This window comes from Brachyhypopomus gauderio, chromosome 13, assembly GCF_052324685.1.
Source record: "Brachyhypopomus gauderio isolate BG-103 chromosome 13, BGAUD_0.2, whole genome shotgun sequence".
Taxonomy (NCBI): Eukaryota; Metazoa; Chordata; class Actinopteri; order Gymnotiformes; family Hypopomidae; genus Brachyhypopomus; species Brachyhypopomus gauderio.
This window is the reverse complement of record NC_135223.1, coordinates 12,804,615-12,819,859: the sequence shown is the minus strand read 5'-3', so window position 1 is coordinate 12,819,859 and position 15,245 is coordinate 12,804,615. Positions and strand designations below refer to the sequence as shown.

The 15,245-nt window shown below is 47.3% G+C and overlaps 1 long non-coding RNA gene across 1 annotated transcript in view; it reads left to right on the top strand.

Moving 5' to 3' along the window:
- Positions 1-2,288: 2,288 nt before the first annotated feature.
- Positions 2,289-15,245, top strand: part of LOC143473861 (uncharacterized) — a 28,363-nt gene continuing 15,406 nt past the window's right edge. Inside the window, exons 1-2 of the long non-coding RNA XR_013120641.1 lie at positions 2,289-4,579; positions 5,650-5,798. This is a non-coding gene — a long non-coding RNA (uncharacterized LOC143473861). The remainder of the gene's footprint in view (positions 4,580-5,649; positions 5,799-15,245) is intronic.

Below are 15,245 nucleotides of genomic sequence, written 5' to 3'. Positions count from 1 at the left end.
GTGCCGGCTTCGCTCAATTCCCGTGCACTGCTCTGCTCCCGTGCACTGCTCTGGCGATGGAGGTAAGGACCTTTGTTCTAGACGCATTCGTATGGCAACGAGGGGAAACGTTAGCTGGGCGTGACGCGTGGCTGGCTATGCCTGCTACAGCATCACTGGATCTCAAAGCCATCTCCCCCTCTCTCTGTCCTGTTGCTCCACCCATTACCCAGCATGCCCTGCTGCTTGAGCAAGGCCACTTAGCAAGATGAGAAATAGCCGGCTGTGGGGACGGCTTTTCCCAGTGCCTCTGAAAGCTGGACTAGGGCCTGTGGGAGAGCTCGTGTTTCTAAAGCGCTAAAGAGGAGGGGTGGTGGGGGTTACTGACATCCCCCTGGCCCTCATGCACAGCCTGTAATGTGAACACTCCATCCATGATTAGCAGAAGAGCTGGACAGCCAGCTGGTGAGTGTGGAGTGGATTTGTGGGGTCAGGACACGTCTCCCCTACGAGTCCCGCTGTAGCCGTGGGCGACTGACGAGACGCGCGTGTGAAGAGTCTCTTCTGCTGCTCCGCTTTCTTCCACGAGCCATTCTAACTGAGGACTCGTCTCAGACTGTCTCGAGAAACACTACAGTCTCCTTAAGTCGCCGTGTCAACCCAGTGAACAAACACACGTGTTTCCAAATCAGTCAATCCAGACAAATGGTGCCAGAATGGAAGTCAAGTGCAAATAAAAAACCCAATTGTTTCTATTCTGTACCTGATATGGTTTAATATTACCCACATTACCCTGACAACATCAGACAGCCTGTCCAAGGCTATTAGACACTACGCTCTAAGACTCTTGTCCTACAGAGTTGAGCTGCAATACACACATGTAAACATGGAGGATATATGGTTTTCTGTTCTACATCACTCACACTTCAGTTCAGTTGAAGTGCTTAGTATAATGTCCCTCTCTCTCTCTCTCTCTTTCTCTCCCACATATACACTCTCTATCTTTCTCTCTCACACACACACTCTCTCACACATAAACACTCTCTCTCGCGCTCTCCCTCACACACACACACACACTCGCTCTCTCTCTCACACACACACACACACACACTGTCTCACACACAAACACACACTCTCTCTCTCTCTCTCTCTCTCTCTCTCTCTCTCACACACACAATCTCTCTCTCTCTGATCTCAGTTCCCTGCTGACTCCTGCACTCTGCTGAGGGCTTTAGGACCTGGTGGACTGATAAGAGCTTGCTTTTTCTGTTTTGTTGTTGTTTGTTTGTTTGCTTGTTTTCATTTATTTGAGATTGTTAAATTTGAACCCACCTGCTTCATTGTTTCAGTCTTTATGATTCTCTCTTTTCAAAATAACAAAGACCAGAGAGTAAGAGAATAAGGCAAAAAAGAGGGGAAGTGAAAGAGAGAGAGAGAGAGAGAGAGAGAGCTACAGGTCTTTGAAATGTGAACTGGCCGTCTGGGTTTCACCCAAGCATATCTCGTGCATCGGTCCCACCACCACGCTGACAGGAATGAGAATGAAGTTTAGAGAAGACCCCAAGAGTGCAATGCTGAATACTGAACTGAATACTGAACAGGAGAAACTTTCACCAGAGCCATCGCGAGGAACCACGCAGGCCGCGGGAAGCCCCTTCCCTCTCCCCGCCCCTCCTCCTCCCCCCTCCTTCTGAGCTGCCCCGTGTGGGCCGTTGATTAGGAGGTCCCATCTGCACGGCTGTTTGAGTGTCACGCCTGACTGCGTCTGGATATTTTAGAGAATATTCTGGAATGTACAGAATGTTTGTACATAACAAATCTCCCGTCAGCACTCGAGTGTATTTACTTGAGGGAGATAAGAAACTTGCTTCATTTCACCTATTGTAGCCATTCTTTCTGATGAAGTTTAGAGATGTAGTTAAAGCTTAAATTAGGGTTTAAACTGAAAACTGTCAAGCAGTGCCAAATACACACACAATAAAACAGCCTCAAATGAGCCCCAGCTGAATGAAGAACCTGCTGGAACAATTTTACACCTCACAAACAAGAGAAATTGCATCCACTCAGGCTGCTGTGAAAAACATGACAATCGTTCTCCCTGCATCATTCGTAGAAGCCCAAATCTCCACAAATCTCCACAAATCCTGCTTGGGGAGTCAGGAGCTCTGAACTCTCCTCATTAGCAGTCTGCCTTTCCAAATGATACATCACGTCATGCGACCAGTTATGCTGTGTTAATGTAAGAATGTTATAACCAGGACAACCCCCCCCCCCCCATCTCTGAACCCGTCTGCAGGAGGCCAGGTCCTGCTGTTCCACAGGACAGGGCAGGACATGGTGGGACTCCCCTGTGCACTAACAGCAAAAGCCTGTCTATCACCCTGTCTGTCTGGATGTCTAGAAACATCTCAGCAGGTCTGAGCGGAGAGGTGGAGAGGCCATCTTCACCTCCGGTGTCCTGTCCCCAGCAGCTGGTCTGTGGGACACATGGCCAAGATCACCCGCTTGGTAAAACATGCTGCACAACACACTCACCATGAGAAATGCCACTTTATTTCACTGAGGTCAGTGTTGAGGTGTAAGAACCACGCGGGGAGATCAGGGCTCTCTGTGTGTGCTCCTGTGAGAGGTGCCACAGTCTATATGCCATTGTTTTCATTGCTGTCATCTTTCATTACAGCGTCCAGTGAAAACAGCTGACAGGGATTCCACAGGCCATGTGACGGACCCCATCTTTCATCCTCAGTCCTTCATCCTCCACTCTTCACCTTTCCTCCATCCTTAATCCTCCATCCTCAGTCCTTCATCCTCCACCCTTCACCCTTCCTCCATACTTAATCAATCATCCTTAATCCTTAATCCTCCACCCTTCGGCCACTCCGCTCGCCTCCTGTAGGCCGGGCTGCTGGTTCTGTCGCAGGGCCTGTGAAAGCACTCCTGGCCTTTATAATGTGCCACAATTACGCTTCCATCAGAGCCCTTCAGAGGTAATATTCCTGAAATACTCAAATAATGATCAGCCCTCGCCTCCGTGGACCGCCGTTGCTGTGGAAACTGATGAATTCCTGACAGCTGTGGGATAACTGCGTTGCCCCGGCAACATTGCCATCACACCCAGTCGTAAGAGAGTGCAAGGAGAGACTGAGATTTTCTGTCGGTCTGTCTGTAAGTCTATATCACTCTGTCTGTGACTCTCTCTCCCTCTCTGTTTGTGACTGTAACCCTCTTTGTCTTTCATTCTTTCTCATATACTTGTGTCTTTCATGCTCTCTCTCTCTCTCTCTCTCTCTCTCTCTCCCTAGGCCCTATCTCAGGTATCTTATGCCCGTCTGCATTCAGAACCACAGCGGTCACACTTCAGAAGTCTGCACTGTACCTCTCCTTCACGTACAGATCCTTAAAAAAGCTTTTGTTTTTCTGCAGCCCTGCATCTAATGCATACATAATGTGCGTGTGTGTGTGTGTGTGTGTGTGTGTGTGTGTGTGTGTGTGTGCGTGCGTGCGTGCGTGTACAAATATGTATGTTTTCGTGATTTCGATTGGTAGTGGACTCAATCATAAACCACAGAGGCCCATTTTGGAAATTCATGGAGTCCTGAATCTGTGTAGACGTATGAGAACAGACTTACATTATACCACATCATTCAGAGTCAGTTACATTTGGATGATTTCTTACACCAGCCAGATCTGATACTCCATTTCTTACTGTCATTCTCATTCCTTCCCCCTCCATTCCTCGTTCCTTTCTGAGCCCTAGTGCCATGGCCCATTACTGCCAAGATCGCCCCCTGCAGGAAGGAGGCAATCATAGACGGCCACAGGCGGTGACTCACAGGCATCTCACACAGCATCTGGGCCTGGAAGACATTCAGGCAGAATTAGATTCAAGCAGGACACACCTGAAACTGAGAAATGACATTAGACACTAATCCTCCATCTGCTCCCAGGCTGCCTGTGTCAAAGTCAGCATGACCACACATTCATTTCTTAAAATAACATCAGCAGGAATATCACGAAACTATAATTTATGGTCACGACTCTAATGTACGTAGGGATAGATCCCGAGGTTCCTTCGTTTTCAAGGAACAGATTTCACCAAGTTTGCTATTGAATTAATTTGGCGATTCAGAAAAAAAAAACATCTCGGGCAAGATTTGAATGGAATGTCGCTCACAGGACACAGGATGTGTGGAGACACTAATCTCAAACCCAGTTGGTCCCCTACATCCCTTTACTCCTCATCATTCCCATATGTTGTCACAGGCAACCGCCGACAAGCTTTGTATGCACCAGATCTTGGTACAACTACTTTGTTGTTAGATTACGAGGTCAGGTCACAAGGTCAGGTTACGAGGTTAGGTCATATGGTTAGGGAAAGCTACTTGCCCAGGTGTGTACAGGTAAACCGGCCTCTCTCTGTGGCCTCTCAGGCTAGTTCAGACACAAGGTAGAATGCTCCATTTCTTTACATCACGTAGGGATAGAGTTTCTGTTACAAATAAGCATGTCTTAGGTTTCCCTAGACCACGTTGGAGTGATATGGGGAGAGTTTGGCCTGGGACGTAAAAGTCAGTCTGCAACCCTGAGAACAACCACTCAGGTCAGCACCCAACCTGCACTGCTCATGGTTATGAAGAGTGTGAGTTTAACTCTCATTATGTGATGGGACACACTCTCATTCCCCCCCTCCCTCTATCTCTCCCCTCTCATCCATCTGTGTCTGTCACTCACATGCTCACTCTCTCTTTTATCCACCCCTATGTTTCTCTGACTCCGTCTCTCACACGAACACGCACACACACACACACACTCTTTCCGCGGTCCAGGGAGTGTGTTTCACTTCATGCCATTGTAATGTATCTTTCATCCACTCACAGTGTGTTCTCAGAGTCATGCCGTAGAGACATGGGACTGTGCTAATTGGGAGTCTTTTGGGGTATGTTCCAAAGCTTCCTCTGTCTTGGCCCGTACGCAACTCAAGCGTCTGTTGGGAGATCAGGACTACGCATTAACATCACAAGTGCTCTTCCTTATGATGACTTTAATGTTACCCAACAATGAGTTCCTATCTGTCCTCACTTTTCTTTGTTGGGTTTCCATGGAAATAATGCCTTTCAGAATTGTGAGTGATTTATACTGTAGTTAACACAACAAACAGGCACACTTATAAACAAACTTAATAGCATAAACACACTTATGTACAACGAAAACACCTGTATGTACAGCATAAACACATATGTACAGCATAAACAAATATAGCAGTGTTCCCACAATGTCTTCCACTCATAAAAACTCAAAATGTGATGTGATTTTGACAGACCATTCGTTTTCCTGATCTTTTCAAGACCTCTGTGTGTGTGTGGGTGGGGGGGTCCATGAGTGCATGTGTGTGTGTTTGTGTGTTGGTGGGGGGCGGGGTCTCTGAGTGTGGTGGAGACCCATAGTGAATTGAGTAGGCTGATACATTATTCAGAGGGCAGGGCAGGGCCTGCTGTTCTCCTGCACACACTATAATTTGTTCCTTTTGGAGATTCTGATGGGTCTGTGCTCCCCTGCTGGAACCTGCCTCCACCCTCCGACTCTGATAGGTCCACAAAGCAGGGACCACAACACTCATAACACACACACACACACACACACACACACTCTCTCTCTGTGATTTCTCCCCAGAACACACCCAGCGTCGGTCGTGTGTCAGAGTATGTTCTCTAGCAGAAGAGTGCCCTGCACAGGACCAAGAAGAGTGTTCAATGCAGGACTGAGAAGAGTGCTCCGTTCAGGACGTCTGGCAGGAGGAACTGCACCAGGCTGCACACCAGGTAGCACAACGCTGGTGACCAGACAACAGTGCCAGACTTTCATAAAAGCATCACAGACACACACACACACACACACACACACACACACACACACACACACACACAGGTCCTCAGAATGAGAAGCCAACTCTACTCATGAAATTGGGGCTTAGTCGCATCCCTGGCCCAGTGAATGCTCAACACACACACACACACAATCACACAGACACACAAACACATGCATATGCATAAATATGTACAAAGACATCACACACACCAATCTTGCACACACTAACATACACACATACACAAACTGAATTGAATTGAATATATTTAATTGATCCCGAAGGAAATTCAACGTTCCCCTATGGCCTCGGTGTAAAGCACCGTGAACCCAGAGTGGCCCCGCAGTGTCAGAAACACGCCACCGTTCAAATACCACACAAATACCACACACTGTTACACACATGCCACATAAACAAGTGTGCAGGCACCACACACTGACGTTCCAATGTCATTTTAAACATTTATTTTATTTTCTTATATGAATCTTCTCTTGCAGCTCTCTCTCTCTCTCTCTCTCTCTCTCTCTCTCTCTCTCTCTCTCTCTCTCTCTCTCTCTCTCTCTCTGACCATTGAATTATGCTGAATTTTTTAGATCCTTTTGTAGACTAAACACGTCATGCACCTCTCCAGCTGTAGAAGATGTCCTAGCAGAGCAGGGAGGGACCCGAAGTCTCAGCTACAAAGAGCAGGGACAGAGGGATGGACAAATGACAGAAGAGCACCCCCCACCACCACCCACACACACACACACACACACACACACACACCTAATCACACACACTCATGCATGCACGCGTACAGAGGCAAGCAAACAGGCAAACCTGATAACCAAGGGTGGAGACGAAGGACACATTAACACATACACACACACTCAGGTAGATGCGAGCAAAAAAGCAAAACTTGATAAATAAAAGCAGAGGTGAAGGACATACATAAACACACAAAGATCAAGGCAAGCAAAGGGACAAGCCTGATAAGAGTGGAGATGAAGAACACATTCACAACACACATACACACACACACACACACACACAAAGAGCGGCAAGCACAGAGACAAACGTGATAAATTAGAGTGGAAGAGAAGGACACTCAAACACTGGGCCTTAGTCACAAGCCCTGGCCCAGGAATGTTAATGAGTGTTACTGCTCAGACTGGTGCTAATGTCCTTGTACACTCCAACATGGCCTGCGCTGACCCCCTGCTGATGCAACACCCAACCACAATGACCAGCCATAGCGCCCAGCCAACCTAACCCAGTCACAGTGACCCAGCCATCATAACCTAACTAACTAGTGTGTGTGTGTGTGTGTGTGTGTGTGTGTGTGTGTGTATATATATATAATATATATATATATCACACACACACACACACATTTGCTGAGTTTCTTTCGGGAATGAGTCCTAACAATCGAAAGATTTGTAATTGTGGGTGATTTCAACATTCATTATGAAAATAAATCAGACCCACTGAAAACCGCGTTCGATTCCATCCTAGACTCAGTAGGTATAGCCCAAAATGTGACAGGACCTACTCATCGCTGTAAACACACCTTAGACGTAATACTTACTTACGGATTAAACATAGAACATTTGGCAATTATCCCCCAAAATGACACCATTTCAGATCATTCCCTACTAATATATGAAATAGCTTTATACGATTTACGTCAGATGCGCCATATAAAAACCACACGCACTATCACATCCGACACTGCAGCAACATTTATAAACGTACTACCAGAGCTACCGAACACTATGCCACTGCAGCCCAATGAATTAGAACAGGCAACACAACAGTTTTATTCCACACTCAGCAATACCTTAGACAGTGTAGCTCCAGTTAAAACAAAATTAATTAGGGAGAAAAAGCTTGCAACATGGAATGACGACCACACTCGTCTTCTAAAACAGGCAGCTCGAGCAGCAGAGCACAAATGGAGATCCACCTCACTAGAAGTGTTTAGAATCGCATGGAAAGACGCCGTAGTCAAATATAAACATGCACTAATAAAAGCTAGAGCCTCATATTATTCGACACTAATAGAAAACAACAAAAATAACCCTAGATTTCTCTACACGACTGTATCAAAACTAACAAGAAATATTAATGACACTAGTTCTAATACAGCACTTACACACACTAGTAATGAATTTTAAAACTTTTTTAGTAATAAAATAGATATTATCTGACTAGAGTCATAATACATCACAGCCTAACCTCCAATCCAACCCCAGTAGTATAGGTATTAGTAACTACGCATCCGAAAATATTACTGAGCTAAATGGCTTCGATCCTATATCGCAAAAAGAGCTCACAACACTAATTAATTCGTCTAATCAATTCGCCTACATCATGTATATTCGACCCAGTTCCAACCCGTCTATTCAAAGCCTACTCCCAGCTATTGCAGGGCCCTTACTTAATATGATTAACTGTTCCCTTAACCTAGGATATGTGCCCAAACAATTAAAATGCTCCGTAATTAGACCCTTGATTAAAAAACAGAATCTAGATCCGCAGATTCTAGCCAACTATAGACCAATTTCTAATCTCCCATTTATCTCTAAAATTCTAGAAAAAGCAGTTTACAATCAGTTAAACCATTATCTCCAATCAAATAGTATCCATGAAAGGTTCCAATCAGGATTTAGACCGAACCACAGCACTGAAACAGCTTTACTCAGGGTAGTGAATGATTTACTAATATCGTCCGATAATGGGCTCATCTCGTTCCTTATACTGTTAGATCTTAGCGCAGCTTTTGATACTGTAGACCACAACATTTTGCTAGATCGACTAGAAAACACAGTTGGTATTAAAGGAGTTGCACTCTCCTGGTTTAGATCATATCTGACCGACCGCTTCCAATGTCTAAATCTGTGCAGGTTAAATATGGTGTCCCACAAGGGACAGTCCTAGGACCACTTCTTTACATGTTAACCTTAGGCGAGATTATGCATAAGCACGACATCAGTTTCCACTCCTACGCAGACGACACCCAACTATATTTATCGGCTAAACCCAATGATTTAGGTGTAAACAGTAAAATCGAGAAGAGTTTAGAGTTTAGGGGCCAGTAGAGTTTGGAGCCAGTAGAGTTTAGGGGCCAGTAGAGTTTAGGGGCCAGTAGAGTTTGGGGGCAACAGAGTTTCAGGCCTACACATCAAACTACAGCATTTGGCCTCTCAGCACCACTCTTCCCACAGCAGCACATATCAGTGTGTCAGTGACGCTCAGAGCTCTCCTCCCCACAAACAGGCACTCTCACAGGAACACGGGAGAACTCACAAAGGATGGACTTTCTGGGCCAGATCAATCTGATCAAGGAAATTGCGTTCTGCACAGTTGCCTGCAGAAAATAGGACTGTGATTTGTGGACTCCTATTCCATGCATCACTGTTTGCAACATTATATTCAAATGCCAAAGCGAGTGGGAAAAGAGGGCTCGTTTCGACTTGACTTTTCTGATGCTAATGTGTTTTGTAGCCATGGACCTTTATCCCTTGTGAAGATTTATTGTCATGCGCTGCAATTTTATGTCCACAAAGCATGCCCCTGGGTTAGGAGACGTTTGAATGCAAACAAAGCCATTAACCTATCAGACGCAACACAGTCACCTGCAGTCTTGTGAGCAACACCACTGCTGCCTTTCTGTCTTTTCTCTTTACAGACACGTCTTAGCCACCCGTCTCCAGATGGTCTGCCTGAGGTCTGCTGGGCTGGCAGTCGTGTCTAATATCTGCCCCCCCCCATACACACACACAACCCATCCATGCCCCACCCATTATCTCCGGGAGCATCCGTCATTGTTTTTTCTGCTTCCTCTGCTAGTGCGCGAACGAGCCGCCTTCCTCGGCACCCCGGATGGCCCGCCGGAGCGCTAATGGCTCCTGGCGTGATGGAAAGGTCATCAATCAGCAGGGCCGCACGGTCCCTCCAACCAGCTGTGTTGTCTCTTCTATTCCAGTGTGATTTGTGTGTAATTACACTGCAGCCTGAAATGAGCTTGGCCCTCCTGCCCTCCCCTCCCCCATCCTGCTCTCATCCCTTCATCCTTCATGTTTCTTGAGCAGTTATCTGCAGGTGCGTTAGCCATCTCTCTCTCTCTCTCTCCCTCTCTCTCTCTCTCTCTCTCTCTCTCTCTCTCTCTTTCACGCCCCCCTCGTCTCTCCCTCTCTCATCCAAGGCATCACTTCCCTCTGACAACAGGATTCCATGTCCAGAGGTATGCCATCCACCCCATCATATCCACCACACCCCAGCTGGAATAGAACCCCACGGCTGTCGCCGGGCAGTTGCCCAGTGAAGTCAAGGCTGTGGCAATCTGTGCTGGTTGAACTCAACAGCTGACACCTGGAGCCCCAGTGCATCGGAGCCACTGCATTGAGTACCCAGCCCTCCATTGGGTACCCAGCCCTCCCTTGGGTACCCAGCCCTCCATTGGGTACTCAGCCCTCCCTTGGGTACCCCGCCCTCCATTGGGTACCCAGCCCTCCCTTGGGTACCCAGCCCTCCATTGGGTACCCAGCCCTCCCTTGGGTACCCAGCCCTCCATTGGGTACCCAGCCCTCCCTTGGGTACCCAGCCCTCCATTGGGTACCCAGCCCTCCCTTGGGTACCCAGCCCTCCATTGCTCCCCTCCAACTGGAAACGGCAGCTTTATGCAGAGGATTTATTGTTCTGGACTAAGTGCGGTCCTGCGGCGTCTCTGTAGACTCAGCAGTCTTGAGATGGTAACAAAAATGGACGTTTGCAAACCAAGTCCGGGATTTACACACCTCAGTATGTGGAGTTAGTATGAGGTTCTTATGAAGACAGAAGTGTTTTAGGAGGAGAGAAAGATCCAAAACAATCCAATCCCAGCTGACCACAGAGGCAACCACAGCACTGCTGTGTGATTTTACGGCCTTGTGCAACAGAAAGTAACGAATGGTAGAAATAATTACACCACCAAGTGCACAACACAGCCAGATGCATTCAACAGCATCTTTGTGGAAGAGGGAAGAGGTGGAAAACTAAGGACCTCAAAGAATTTAATAAGCAAAATCTGACAAATAAGAGTTTGATTCGAGCAAAGGTCTGCACCGGCAAACTTCATTTTGAATAGCATTTCTGTCCCTTCTCGGATCATCAAGGAGCTCCTCAGACTGAGCATGCTCCACCAGAGAGCAGGAGTGGATGGAGTCCAAGTGGAGAGGGTGGAGGTCGGGTGGGGTTTAAGCTCTGCGTATGTTCATAGTTTAGAGGACACGCGTCAAGCCGACATGCGCGGGCTGGTCGTCCACCAGTCGTCCGGGAGACGCTTCACCCAGCTGAAGCAGGAGGCTGAGCACTTTGCCTCCGGCTGGAGTCTTCAGCTATCCTGCACGTCAGACCTGGTTAGGCCACCTTAGTGCAGACACCTGCATGATAAACAGCGAGCAGTATTCCTCCACCCTGCGGCTCCATGAGCACGAGCTGCGTCAGCGATCCAGACTGCTGAACGTGTGAATGTTGTCTAGCAATTACCAAATCCCAGATTACGCACTGTATAAATTATGCAAAGTGCAGTTTTGTATAGTGTTCTTAGCTTTGTCCTCCTAGTTTGAGAATGTCTGCGTGTCTTTGATGGGGCGTAATGGTATTTGATTGCCTTGTTCCAGCAAGCACAAGCACTGGGGGGGGGGCGAGGGCCCTCCCTGCCCTTAGGTTTCTCAGATCTTGGAGATGATATGACCGCCTCTTTGGAGTGGACCTGGGACACATCAGATATCCTATGTAACCTTTAAAATACAGCAGGCTATGTTTCATGGTCGCCCTGCATCTGCCTAAATCATTGACTAGATATTGTGGACTGTGGCAGATTAATTCCTCCTTGGCCAAAGTCTCTTTGTAAGCAGACAAAGAGTAGAAAGTATCTTGATGAGTTCGCTGATCTTTGCCTGGGTGCTTGAGAGACCACCCAGTTCTGGTGCTCATTCAAGAGTATCTTTTTCGACCTACAACTCTTTCTCTCTCTGTCTCTGTCTCCCCCTCTCTCTCTCTCTCTCTCTCTCTTGCTCTCTGTTACTTACACCCCAATCCCCCCCCCCACACTCACACACACACATTTTGATACTGAAATTAGTCAATTTTGTTTTAGTTTCTTTTATATAAAAGCTGCATAATTTATTGTTTCTCATACTGAGCTGCAACGTGTCTGCAGAACATCAGAGCGTCCTTGCTGTGTGTGGGTGTGGAATGTTGGCATGGCGGCGTAAGAGACTGTGAGCTTTGCTAATGGGCCACGCCACTGTGCTAATTGGGATAATTTAGCCAGTTGGGAACACTTGGCTGGAGTCATACGAACTCTGACAGGGATGGCAGGATGATGTATCTGAGCGGCCAGCCTCTTCTTCTGCTCTTGACTACAGGGTGGTTTTATCGCCATGGCCTGTATAAAGCACCGTGCTTGTAGAAGGGTGGCGTGACTGGCTCAGCAACCCCTCTGTCTCCTTGCCTCGTTCGTCTCGTTAATGGTTGGAAGCCCTGACCTCCTAATTCTGGAAGGTCTTGTCCTGGTGAAGGTGAGCAGAAACGTCCCCTCCTCCCCACCTCCTTCCCCCCTCTCCTCCTCTCCCCTTCATCTCCCCCCTCCTCTCTTCCCCTCCTTCCTGCAGACATTGGTCTGTCTGGCGGACGGTAGCTGTCCTCGTTCTCAACACCAGGGCTCCTGCGGGGACCTGCTGCGGTCTCCCCGTAAACACTGCACTGACAGCATTCATTTCAAGACTTTCCATAGAGTTCCTAAACCTCTAAGTGCTTTACGCAGGAAATATTTGACATGCAATAGACGGAGTACCAGTGGGCCTTAGTAAGTATGTATGTTTTAAATTGGGTTTTTAGACCCCCTATAGAGTTGACATTACTAATCTTTTCTGAACACGGTTTAGAAGCTATAAGAAAAAATCTTGTGCAACCTGAGTTGTTAGGGTTCCCGTGGCGACGCAGCAGGCCTGTCTCATCTCAGCACTCTGGCCATAATGGGCTACGGCTATAAAAATGTCTTGTGTTTGTTTGTTGCTTGTGATGTCCTGCAATAATTGTTTGTGGTTTACTTAGTTGTTTTTTGTCAAACTGTCCAATTGTTTCTATGCTAAATATGACTATGTCTGGGGTTTGTTTACTTGGACTGTGTTTTATCGGGGCTGTTTTCTTGGGTTGAATGTCAGTATATACCTGTATTCTTTTTTCTATAGAAAACTAGATTGTGGATGCTCCTCTCTCTGGTTTACTCACCCAGGGCAAATGCTTCTATCTCTGGGCCCCTCACCCAGGGCTCCTCTATCTGGGCCCCTCACTCAGGGTTCCTCTCTCTCGGCCCCTCACCCAGGGCATATGCTTCTCTCTCTGAGCTCCTCACCCAGGGCAAACGCTCCTCTCTCTGGGCCCCTCACCCAGGGCTCCTCTATCTGGGCCCCTCACCCAGGGCTCCTCTCTCTTGGCCCCTCACACAGGACAGAGGCTCCTCTCTCTGAGCCCCTCACCCAGGGCAAACACTCCTCTCTCTGGGCCCCTCACCCTGGGCTCCTCTATCTGGGGCCCCTCACCCAGGGCTCCTCTGTCTGCGCCCCTCACCCAGGGCTCCTCTCTCTGGGCCCCTCACCCAGGGCAAACACTCCTCTCTCTGGGCCCCTCACCCAGGGCTCCTCTATCTGGGGCCCCTCACCCAGGGCTCCTCTATCTGGGCCCCTGACCCAGGGCAGATGCTCCTCTCTCTGAGCCCCTGACCCAGGGCAAACGCTCCTCTCTCTGGGCCCCTCACCCAGGGCAAACGCTCCTCTCTCTGGGCCCCTCACCCAGAGCTCCTCTCTCTGGGCCTCTCACCCAGGGCTCCTCTCTCTGGGCCCCTCACCCAGGGCTCCTCTCTCTGGGCCTGTCTTCAGGACAGAGGGGCCCACAGCCTCCACCTTATGATGTGCTGCTGACCTACCTACAAGACCTGAAAGGAAAGAGGACACAGCCTTTCTTCTGTTAAGAGGGCGCAGTTTAATAACAATATTTCCACAGCTTGTTTTGTATACAGTAAAACATTTTCTGGTATGGTTTCAGGCTGTTGTAATTTGTAAGTTCATTAGGCTGCATATTAAAGATAAACAGTGGAGTTTAGTTATTATACAAATTCTACTTTGTGCTGTGTAAGGCAGTGCTCACCGGGGATATGTTCAGAGGAAACACACTGCTTTACCAGAGCCTCTGCACACACACAGCAGCTGCACTTGGCTAAGAGGGAAAGTAAAGAAAGAGTGAAAGAGAACATAAGTGAATGTGTGTGCGTGTGTGAGTGCATGTGTGTGTGTGTGTGTGTGTGTGTGTGTGTGTGTGTGTGTGTGTGTGTGTGTGTGTGTGTGTGTGTGTGTGTGTGTGTGTGTTTAACCTGTGTGCATCGGTGCATTTGGAAGGATATGATAAAAGCAGGTGTTTGTGTGGGTGATTGCTAACAAGTTGAGAGTCCTTCTAAAAGTTGGGCTCATACCACATTTAACATGCTTTTAGTGAACACTTAACAAACATTTTTACCAGTACCTTTATGTCCATCTGTTTATTTCCTATTTTGCCATGCTTAACTGACATCACCTTGAAACAAAATGTTGTGGATAATTGAATAATTCAGGAATTGAAGCATTTGACTGACAGAAGCTGTTATCCCATCCTGACTATCAGATGCTGTTTACACCACTGATCCAAAGCAACTATTTTGCACTGATTTGACTGTTTCTGTTACAGAGATAATCAATGAAATATCAGATCTGCTGATTTTTTTTACCAGATATATCATCATTTACATATTATGAAAATGCTTGCCTCAAAATCATGAGTTTGACACCTACCATCTGTAATATGAAATTTTAGCTCATCTGCGTCTGCAGAATGAAATGTTAGGTCACCACACAATGTTACGCTTGCACCACACATGTTGTGCTGTCCTGCTGTCCTAACATGCAGCACTCTGAGAACAATCTCAGCCTCATGCATAAATGTCCCTCAAACAACGTTTTAAGAACAGTTTTAAGAACATTTATGCATGAGTCCCAATTTTAAATAATAACTTTTCCTCTGACCTTATTTGGTCTCCAACCGTTCCATAGGCAGGAGGCGTGTTTAGACCTGCCTGAACATCACCTGCTTCAGTAGAAAAGAAAGAAATGTCTCTTAAACGTGAACATTTCCACCCACCACTCTCTTCTGTTCTTTCTATTTACTTCTCAGAAAGCTTCACATCTATTCATTCACACATCTTTTAACTTCAGTCGTGGGAGGTTTGGATCTGGAGATGACTGCGGCTGGCGTGTGAATTTGTGTTCAAAGCTTGTTGCGTATGAGTCCACACCATGGTCCTCCAGTAGGGAGAGTCCAGATTCTCAGTCACATTAACGTACAT